A 10,800-nucleotide genomic window follows, 5' to 3' on the forward strand; every position below is an offset into this window, starting at 1 on the left:
ATACTGTAAGCTCTTGGAGGATTGGCTACATCAAAGAAGAAGAAGAACTGCAGATTTATAACCCGCCCTTCTCTCTGAATCAGAGACTCAGAGCGGCTTACAATCTCCTATGTCTTCTCCCACCACAACAGACACCCTGTGTCTGCAAAGGATTTCCTGCTACAAAAAAAAAAGCCCTGCGCCAACTTAAAGAGCCCTAACCTCTTTAATCTTTCTTCATACACCTTTCTTTTGCCTCTGAAGATGCTGTGGGGGGGACAACAACAACAAGGAGACGACTGCAGATTTATACCCTGCCCTTCTCTCTGAATCAGAGATTCAGAGCGGCTTACAATATCCTATATCTTCTCCCCCCACAACAGACATCCTGTGAGGTGGGTGGGGCTAAGAGAGCTCTTACAGCAGCTATCCTTTCAAGGACAACTCCTGCGATAGCTATGGCTGACCCAAGGCCATTCCAGCTGCTGCAAGTGGAGGAGTGGGAAATCAAACCTGGTTCTCCCAGATAAGAGTCTGCACACTTAACCACTACACCAAACTGGTGTAGATGACACTGTTTGCGGGGCCAGATTTGGCCTTGGCATTCTCGACCGTGGATCCCAGTCTTGGTTGTGAGAATCTGTTCTTTTGCCCTCCACTAGGAGAAAGGAAATGCATTGGGGGAAATTCAGGCCCCCCCCCCAAAGGAAACACTCCCGTCCCTGCCTTTCATATAGGAAGAGCCCAGATGGCCAGCACCAGTTAATCGAGCCTCTATTTTTAAAAACGTGATCATGCCATTAATCAGCTAATTGCGCCAATTAATCACTTTCCACATTCTGTCCTAAAGACAGAGCGTTAACGGAGCACGCGGCTCCTATTGAGAGATCCGTGGCAATTATTAAGTGCCATGTTTCTGCAAATCTGTACCAGGAAAGGGCTGAGAGGTCGTGCTGTAGACCAGGGGTGGCCAACGGTAGCTCTCCAGATGTTTTTTGCCTACAACTCCCAACAGCCCCAGCCATTGGCCATGCTGGCTGGGGCTGATGGGAGTTGTAGGCAAAAAACTTCTGGAGAGCTACCGTTGGCCACACCTGCTGTAGACAATCTGTATTTCATGATTGTTCAGGGTGATAAAAGAACAGTTGCGTCGGCATGAACTCTGACACCTGGGAATGTGGACAATCACTTTAAGAAGCCGGTCAGGGACAGTGGAGCATCACCCTCTACCATCATTCTCTAAACCAGAGTTCCCCAACAAGATGTCCATGGGCACTATGGGGTCCACCCATACTTCCCTTGCTGTCATAAGAACCTAAGAGAAGCCATGTTGGATCAGGCCAATGGCCCATCCAGTCCAACACTCTTGTGTCACACAGTGGTCAAAAAACCAGGCGCCATCAGGAGGTCCATCCATAGGGCAGGACACTAGAAGCCCTCCCACTGTTGCCCCCCACCAAGCACCAAGAATACAGAACATCACTTGCCCCAGACAGAGAGTTTCATCCATACCTTGTGGCTAACAGTCACTGATGGACCTCTGCTCCATATGTTGATCCAATCCCCTCTTGAAGCTGGCTATGCTTGTAGCTGCCACCACTTCCTGTGGCAGTGAGTTCCACGTGTTAATCACCCTTTGGGTGAAGAAGCGCTTCCTTTTATCTGTTTTAACTCGACTGCTCAGCAATATCTGCCAAGCTTTGCAGAATGTGGGTGGGGCCAATGAAAGGTAAGGCTTATTGTTGGCTGTCTTCATTCCAATGAAAGGGTTTTCCACTGGAGGATAACTGGTAAGCCCTTGGGCTTTCCGTAGTGTGTGGTTCTGTCCCCTATCAGGCTTTCTTTCTTCCCAGGAGGTGTGTAAAGAGGAAGGTATTCCATTTGGCTCCATCTCCTATGGCAACCAGCTTCCATGGCAGCCATTCTGGATGGCGCTCTCCACCCCCTTCTCAAAATCCCAGTGATGCCCAGAGACTCAAAAAGGTTGGGGAGTGCTATCCTAAACTGGCGAAGAGGATGCTACAAATGCCATCCCATCCGCATCCTACCCACAAGAGCCAGTTTGGTGTGTTGGTTAAGAGCGACAAATTCTACTCTGAAGAGTCAAGAGAGAAGAAGAAGTATTTAATTTTTCAATTTATACCCCGCCTTATCCCACAAGTGGGCTCAGGGCAGCTTGCAACCTTAAAACCTTACAGCGACATTAAATAAACCACTTCAGAATTAAGCAATATCATAAATGCATAAATATTAAATTAAGTCAAAAGATCATAATCCATATCATTGGCAACAAACCATAAAACTGCATTTAGGCTGGGGCTTTCCACACAACTTGGGCACCTAGATAGTAGGGTGCTGGGGGAAGTAATAGTTTTAGAGGATGCCTGCTGGAAGAAGAAGAAGAAGAAGAAGAAGAAGAAGAAGAAGAAGAAGAAGAAGAAGAAGAAGAAGAAGAAGAAGAAGAAGAAGAAGAAGAAGAAGAAGAAGAAGAAGAAGAAGAAGAAGAAGAAGAATTGCAGATTTATACCCCACCCTTCTCTCTGAATCAGAGTCTCAGAGCGGCTTACAATCTCCTTTATCTCCTTACACCACAACAGACACGCTGTGAGGTAGGTGGGGCTGAGAGAGCTCTCACAGCAGCTGCCCTTTCAAGGACAACTTCTGTGAGAGCTATGGCTAACCCAAGGCCATTCCAACAGCTGCAAGTGGAGGAGTGGGAATCAAACCCGATTCTCCCAGATAAGAGTCCGCACACTTAACCATTACACCAAACTGGCTCTCCACTCCCCCACATGCTGCCAGCTGGGTGACCCTGGGACAGTCAAAGTTTTCAGAAGAGCTGGTCTCTCAAGAGCAGTTCTCTCAGAGCTCTCTCGGCCCCACCTACCTCACAAGGTGTCAGTTGTGGGGAGAGGAAGGGAAGATTATAAACTGCTCTGAGACTCCGAGTGAAGGGCAGAATATAAATCCAACCCTTCTTCTTCATCTCTTTACCCTCCAATATGCAACTTGGGGGAAGACAACGATTAGTATTCCTTGGGGAGCCTGATTCTACCCCCAAAGACTCAAGCTTGCTTACTTCCATCCTTTTCTTAATTAGGATCCAGAAGGAAAGGAAAGGTCCCCTGTACAAGCACCAGTCGATTCCAACTCTGGGGTGACGTTGCTTTCACAATGTTTTCACAGCAGACTTTTTATGGGGTGGTTTGCCATTGCCTTCCCCAGTCATCTATGCTTTCCCCCCAGCAAGCTAGGTGCTCATTTTACCGACCTCAGAAGGATGGAAGACTGAGTCAACCTCGAACCGGCTGCCTGAAAACCCAGCTACTGCCGGGGATCAAACTCAGGTCGTGAGCAGATCAAATGCTCACTCTTCTATGAAGCACACTGGATGACTTTGGGCCACTCACTGCTTCTCAGCCTGTGAGGACAAAATCATAGAATGGTAGAGTTGGAAGGGACCTCCAGGGTCATCTACTCCAACCCCCACAAGAAAGGAAGAATTACAGAAGCCACTCTGAACCCTCCGGCGGAAAGGCGGAATAAAAAAGGGACCAGATAGACAGACAAGGTACAGTTATGCACAGAGACTTTATTGTACATTAGGCTACACCCCTGATGTCACCATTGTTTCACACAGGCCTTTTTTTGGTAGAAAAAGCCCAGAAGGAACTCATTTGCATATCAGGCCACACCCCCTGATGCCGAGCCAGCTGCAACTGCGTTCCTGTGCAAAAAAAAAAAAAAAAGCCCTGGTTATGCATAAACTGATCTGAGTTAGCCAGTGCAACCCATGATTCCTTTGTAGAAAACACTGAATTTAGTGGGATTTACTTCCTAGTAAATGCATTTCTTTAGATTACAGAAGAGAAGCAAGGGGGATTTTGCTAAAAGCTGATAAGGCAGGCAAAACTGCATATCTAGCCTGTCTTTTTTATTGCTTCTCAAAATCCTCCTCTTCTTCTGCGCCTTGGGCAGCATCCTGGTTGTTATGTATTCTTAAGAGTGACTGGCTAATTCTTGGAAGAATCTCGCAGCTGCATTCTCCCTTTTCTTCTCCAGCTTTCTGAAAAACAGAATCACAAGCTGGATTCAGAAACACTGACAACAAGAGGTTGGCCACTCAGAGGGTGCGCCTACCCATTACAAAGTCCTCACGTTGGTACAAGGATGTTGTATCGCACGTGTCAGGGGAGTTTTGGGTCTCCACGATGCACACTGGCTGTTTTCTGTTTGCAGCCAGCTAGTTATAACTGCTTCCCGGTCGGTCGTTGACTTTCTGCCTGGAAAAAAGGCAAATTTTGGTCGTGCCCATGTGGTTCCTTTCTCTCCTTTCCCTTGCCTTTTTATCTGTCAATTTCAATTTCATACCTTTTGTGGCGGAACCGGCCCGATTCTGCCTTCAGACCCGGTCCCGTCAGCTCCCTATGGAGTCGCCAACTCCTGGAGGGAGCTATTTCTCCTCCTGCCCCTTGGGCGCGCTGCCACCACCTGCTCAGTCCCGGGGTTCCGATTGAGAGGAACAGGACTCCCAATCCCCCTCTCCAGCTGTGAGGCCAGGCCTCAAGGTCCTCTGCCACCCTGCACTTGGGTTTCACAGAGACCTCAGCGCTTCTTTGGGGCACCCCTGGAGGATTGGCACCTTATCCAACTGCATGCCTTCCCCTTCCCCGGGGCCCCCTTCTCAACACAGCGTGGTCTAAAGCGGTCTGGGGGATCTAGGTGGTACAGAGATTGACTGCCAGCATGTAAACAGTAAAATATATATTTATTTAAAAAGAGAAAAAGATAGGAAAAGAAAAACAAAACAAAAACAGTTGCCTTTAAAAAGTTAGCACAGCACCCGTACAGCAAACAGCCTGACAAACAAAATGTGTTATAAACGCGTCCTGCTGGCCCTGATCTAAACTTGCCCTGTCTTGTGAATTACTTACTTAGTCTGCCTGCCTGGGGCCTCCCAGGCAGGAGCCTCCATTGCTCACCACATGCTCGCTCGAGCGCTGGCTTCCAACTCCCTTCTCTTCCTGCTAACACACATGCAAAGAACAAAAGCACTTCCTGCCTCTCTAGGAGACTTTCCCCCTAGAGTTGTTGGTTTGGCTCTGGAAGGGAGGGGGGGGTTGGAGGGAGGCTACAAAGCCTGCTGAGGAATTTACTGATCCCTGCCAATGAAGCACCAGCACTCTAAGATGGTGTTTCTCCACACCTTTATTGGCATAAAAGCGGTAGTAATTTACAATCAGAAATAGATAGAGGCCTGATCAATGATAAAAAAATAGGAGCATAAAACAATCAGTTAAAGTAAAAGAAGAAGAAGGCTGCAGATTTATACTCCGCCCTTCTCTCTGAATCAGAGGACTCAGAGCGGCTTACAATCTCCTATATCTTCTCCCCCCACAACGGACACCCTGTGAGGTGGGTGGGGCTGAGAGGGCTCTCACAGCAGCTGCCCTTTCAAGGACAACTCCTGCAATAGCTCTGGCTAACCCAAGGCCATTCCAGCAGCCTGTAGGTGGAGGAGTGGGGAATCAAACCCGGTTCTCCAGATAACAGTCCACACACTTAACCACTACACCAAACTGGCTCGCCAATAGCCAATGATGTAAGTCAAGAATGAGTAGATGTCCAGCGATTAAGATACAGCGGTGTGCTTAGACTTAATTTTGTAAACATCTGCTAAAAATTTTGCAACACATGGAGTAATTTGAGGGTTAACATCTTCTAAAAAGGTAAATTAAAATTGTTCCTTTAGTGAAAACACTGTGCTGGAGATATTCAGCCAAAAATGGTTCATGTTGTAAGGCAAAGTGAGGGCACTCTAAAATAATAAGATAACAAATCAAGAATGTCTAATTTGCTGCATCAGGAACATGCGTCCCAGGGGCCGAATCAGGCCCTCAGAGGTCTCCTATTAGGCCCCCGAACAACTGGCTGTCACCTGCTTCCTTCTCCCTCTCTCTTGCTTCCTTTCACATCACAGCTTGCTTTGTCAGACTTGCTCAATCGCACAAGAGCTACAGAGCAAAGACTCTGTTTTCTCCATTGGCTGAGGCTCCTCCCCCTCCTGGTCCCCCTGGGGAAGGAAGGGAAAGAGCCAGAGCTTCCTTTGCCCAGTTCCCTGGATCCCATGGGAGAGATACAAAGAAAGCACCTTTAAGACCAACAAGTGCTAATGTTTTAAGCATTTTTAAAACAAAATTGTGTTTGTATCCTTTATGAAGTTTATATCTCTGCTACCTAATCTTATATAGGTACTCACATGGCCCGGCCCAACGTGGCTCGGCCAACGAGGTCTCATTTATGTCAGATCCGGCCCTCATAACAAATGAGTTCGACACCCCTGGTCTAACACTCTTAGAACTCGTACATCTAACACATCGGATTCATACAGCCTTATGCAGACATCTGAAAAACAGTGGGGTAGCAACTTATGGTCCTAACCATGTAGTTGTGGACTGTGTTACACTTCCTTTTCTGTGCAACTCCCTGCACCAGGTGATACTCTGGAAAAGCAGATGAACTATAAGGCAAACTCAGGTGTGTCCTAAAGGGCTGCCCATTAGGGATGCCAGCCTCCAGGTGGAACCTGGGGATCCCCAGAATTACAGCTCATCTCTAGAATGCAGAGATCAATTCCCCTGGAGAAAATGGATGCTTTGGAGGGGTGGGGCTGCATGGCGTTGTATCCCACTGAGGGGAGGGATGGTGGCTCAGTGGTAGAGCATCTGCTTGGGAAGCAGAAGGTCCCAGGTTCAATCCCTGGCATCTCCAAAAAAGGGTCCAGGCAAATAGGTGTGAAAAACCTCAGCTTGAGACCCTGGAGAGCCGCTGCCAGTCTGAGAAGACAATACTGACTTTGATGGACCAAGGGTCTGATTCAGTATAAGGCAGCTTCATATGTCCCTGTCCTCCCCAGTCTCCATCCCCAAATCTCCAGGAGTTTTCCAACCTGGATCTGGCAACCCTACACTGCTTCCGTGACCCACCAGTGGCTAGGGGAGACCTAGCAACCCCACTGCCAGCCTCCAGGGGGTACAAGAAAAAACACACTGCGCTATGATTCAATAAAGACTGACCAATTACTCACTAACAGTCGCTCTGTCCCTGGGCTTCTGCTTTCTCGACTCAAGTGATCAATTCCCCACCAGTTGGTGCGAGGGTGCATTTTGATCCACAGAATCCCTCCAATTTCCAGTTTCAAAATGTGCGTGCATTTTGATCCATGGCTCTTCCATTTGCACCTGCTGGAATGGCCTTGGGTCAGTCATAGCTCTCATAGGAATTGTCCTTGAAAGGGCTGCTGCTGTAAGAGCTCTCTCAGTCCCACCTACATAAGAACATAAGAGAAACCATGTTGGATCAGGCCAATAGCCCATCCAGTCCAACACTCTGGGTCACACAGTGGCCAATATGTGTGTGTGTGTGTATATACACACTCACACACACACACATATATATATACTGTGGCTAATAGCCACTGATGGACCTCTGCTCCATATTTTTATCCAATCCCCTCTTAAAGCTGGCTATGCTTGTAGCCACCACCACCTCCTGTGGCAGTGAATTCCACATGTTAATCACCCTTTGGGTGAAGAAGTACTTCCTTTTATCCGTTTTAACCTGACTGCTCAGCAATTTCATTGAATGCCCACGAGTTCATGTATTTTGAGAAAGGGAGAAAAGTACTTCTTTCTCTACTTTCTCCATCTCATGCATAATCTTGTAAACTTTTATCATGTCACCCCGCAGTCGACGTTTCTCCAAGCTAAAGAGCCCCAGGCGTTTTAACCTTTGTTCATAGGGAAAGTGTTCCAAACCTTTAATCATTCTAGTTGCCCTTTTCTGCACTTTTTCCAGTGCTATAATATCCTTTTTTGAGGTGCGGTGACCAGAATTGCACACAGTATTCCAAATGAGACCGCACCATTGATTTATACAGGGGCATTATGATACCGGCTGATTTGTTTTCAATTCCCTTCCTAATAATTCCCAGCATGGTGTTGGCCTTTTTTATTGCAATCGCACACTGTCTCGACATTTTCAGTGAGTTATCTACCACGACACCAAGATCTCTCTCTTGGTCAGTCTCTGCCAGTTCACACCCCATCACAGCGTGTCACAGGGTGTCTGTTGTGGTGGGGGGGGGGGGAAGGTAAAAGGAAATTGTGACTGCTCTGAGTTTCAGAGTATACGGCAGGATATAAATCCAATTTCTTCTTCTTCCCTCGCAGCTTCCTGCTCTTGTTTTTTTAGAGATCCAGAAACCACGAGGGAAATTGGACAGAGCTGCGGATCAGAATGCACCTACGCAGCAACTGGTGGGGAATTGATCGTTTGAGCTGGCAAAAGCAGAAGACCGGGGACGGAGCAACGGCTAGTGAGGAACCAGTCTTAGTATAAATTTCATTCAGTGTAATGACTGCTACAATATGAATACAGAATATATGGACAACACACTGTAACAAGCAATAGGTGTTATCACCCTATACATGGAATTCGTTCAAAAAAAAATACAAAGAAATCTTAACACGGTTCCACAATGGCATAGCCCTTTCCCAAAAGTCCCATGTAGGCAAAAGACAAATCCAAATGGTCAATGTTGTGTACTGGACTTTATGTTTGGAGGGTAGCTTTTGTGTGCCTGGGCTATCACGGGAACACTAGGGTTTCTGGGATACATGATGTGTTTTGGACTCTAACAGGGAACCAATGAGCAGTTCTGGTACAAAGCTTGACTGCCGTGATTTCGTATGGGGATCGGGGGGTGGTCCTTGTGCATGCATATAAACAGGGTCGCAGCCCCACCATTTTGCTTTAGTATGTAGTAATCAATAAAGCATTATTCTTGTTTTACCATGATGCATCAAACCCAGTATTTTACAGTCAACTCCCTATTCTGGAGTGCCAGGGGTTTCTATTCTGAGAGAGCCAGTTTGGTGTAGTAGTTAAGTGTGCGGACTCTTATCTGGGAGAACCAGGTTTGATTCCCCACTCCTCCACTTGCACCTGCTGGAATGGCCTTGGGTCAGCCATAGCTCTCACAGAGGTTGTCCTTGAAAGGGCAGCTGCTGTGAGTCCTCTCAGCCCCACCCATCTCACAGGGTGTCTATTGTGGGGGAGGAAGATAAAGGAGATTGTGAGCCGCTCTCAGACTTTTGAGTGGAGGGCGGAATACAAATTCATTGTTGTCTTCTTCTTCAGTCTTCCACAGCACTGTGTGATTCAACAATGGAACCAATGCCTTAAGACAGGGGTGTCGAACTCATTTGTTATGAGGGCCAGATCTGACATAAATGAAACCTTGTTGGCCTGGGCCATGTCAGGCCAGGCTATTTAAGATTAGGTAGCAGAGATATAAACGTTATAAAGGTCTTAAAGGTGCTTTCTTTGTATTTCTGTCATGGGATCCAGGGAAGTGGGCAAAGGAAGCTCTGGCTCTTTCACTCCTTCCCCAGGGGACAAGGGGGAGCCTCAGTCAATAGAAGGAAGAGCTGCTTGGCTCAGCAGCTCTGATGTGCGATTGAGAGAGCCTGGAAGAACAAGCTCTGCCTTCCCCCCTTCCTTCCCAAGGGAGGAGCCTCAGCCAATGGAGAAAATAGAGGTTTTGCTCTGTAGCTCCTGTGTGATTGAGCAAGCCTTGCAAAGCAAGCTGTTATGCAGAAAGAAGCAAGAGGGAGGGAGAAGGAAGCAGATGACAGCCAGTTGCTCATGGGCTTGATAGGAGCCCTCTGGGGGCCTGATTCGGCCCCTGGGCCACGTTTGACACCTCTGCCTTAAGACATTCAATCTGACAGAACAAAGTCACTTCTCTACCAACCTCAACAACTGTCTAGTCAATTTCAAGTCAGCTCTGTGGTTTCCATGGAGAAAATTGCTGTTTTGGAGTGTGGATGTGGACTCTGTGGCATTATACCCTGCCGAGGCCCCTCCCTTCCCCAAACTGCACCCTCCCCAGGCTCCACCTCCAAATCCCCAGGAATTTCCCAACCCAGAAGTGGCAACCTTAATTCTCCCAAGGATAATTTGTTACAACAGGCTATATGGACAAACTGAAACTACAACTCGGAATCGGAATACGAAGTACCCAGGCCAAGATTTCATACTGGGGTTTATATTTGAGGAGGGACGGTGGCTCAGTGGTAGAGCATCTGCTTACTAAGCAGAAGGTCCCAGGTTCAATCCCTGGCATCGCCAGCTAAAAAGGGTCCAGGCAAGTAGGTGTGAAAAACCTCAGCTGGAGACCCTGGAGAGCCGCTGCCAGTCTGAGTAGACAAGGCTGACTTCGATGGACCGAGGAGGGGGGTCTGATTCAGTATAAGGCAGCTTCATATGTTCATATATGTTCTTTTTGTGAATGAATGACAGCTGAAAGGATCGAAGGCTGGTCGTCTTCTACTACTACACACGACCCACTCTGTCAAAGGATTCCTTTCCTCTCACCACCCCACACATAAGTGTAAAATAATAGCAACAACCATGGTTCCTGAGCCAATCGCACAATGTATTCATTCATTCCTGAGTCAAATGTCACCTCGCATAACAGTTACAGAAGCGTGTTGCTCTTTATTGAGAGTCAGAACTGTCAAACGGGGAACACAAAAGGCTTAAAAACAAAAAAAGATTTGTCGAAATAAACAGATGGCAGGAATGCACAAAGGCGGGAGGCATTCTGAGCACATCATCAAAAGGCCCATAGAATCCCCGTTTCGGCAAGCCTGGAGCCTTGAACACCCCTGAACATTTTACAGGAACAGATTGTGGCCATTCCCCCATAACAGTCAAAAGGAAAAGCATATTAGGCCACACACCCCTGATGTAGGC

The 10,800-nt window shown here is 47.5% G+C and overlaps 1 non-coding gene across 1 annotated transcript; it reads left to right on the top strand.

Annotated features, from left to right (window-relative positions):
• Nucleotides 1-10,106: 10,106 nt before the first annotated feature.
• Nucleotides 10,107-10,173, top strand: TRNAS-ACU (transfer RNA serine (anticodon ACU)). Its single transcript has one exon. It is a non-coding gene; the product is annotated as a tRNA-Ser (tRNA).
• The last annotated feature ends 627 nt before the right edge of the window (nt 10,174-10,800 follow it).

Source organism: Heteronotia binoei, chromosome 14 (assembly GCF_032191835.1).
Source record: "Heteronotia binoei isolate CCM8104 ecotype False Entrance Well chromosome 14, APGP_CSIRO_Hbin_v1, whole genome shotgun sequence".
NCBI classification, from domain to species: Eukaryota; Metazoa; Chordata; class Lepidosauria; order Squamata; family Gekkonidae; genus Heteronotia; species Heteronotia binoei.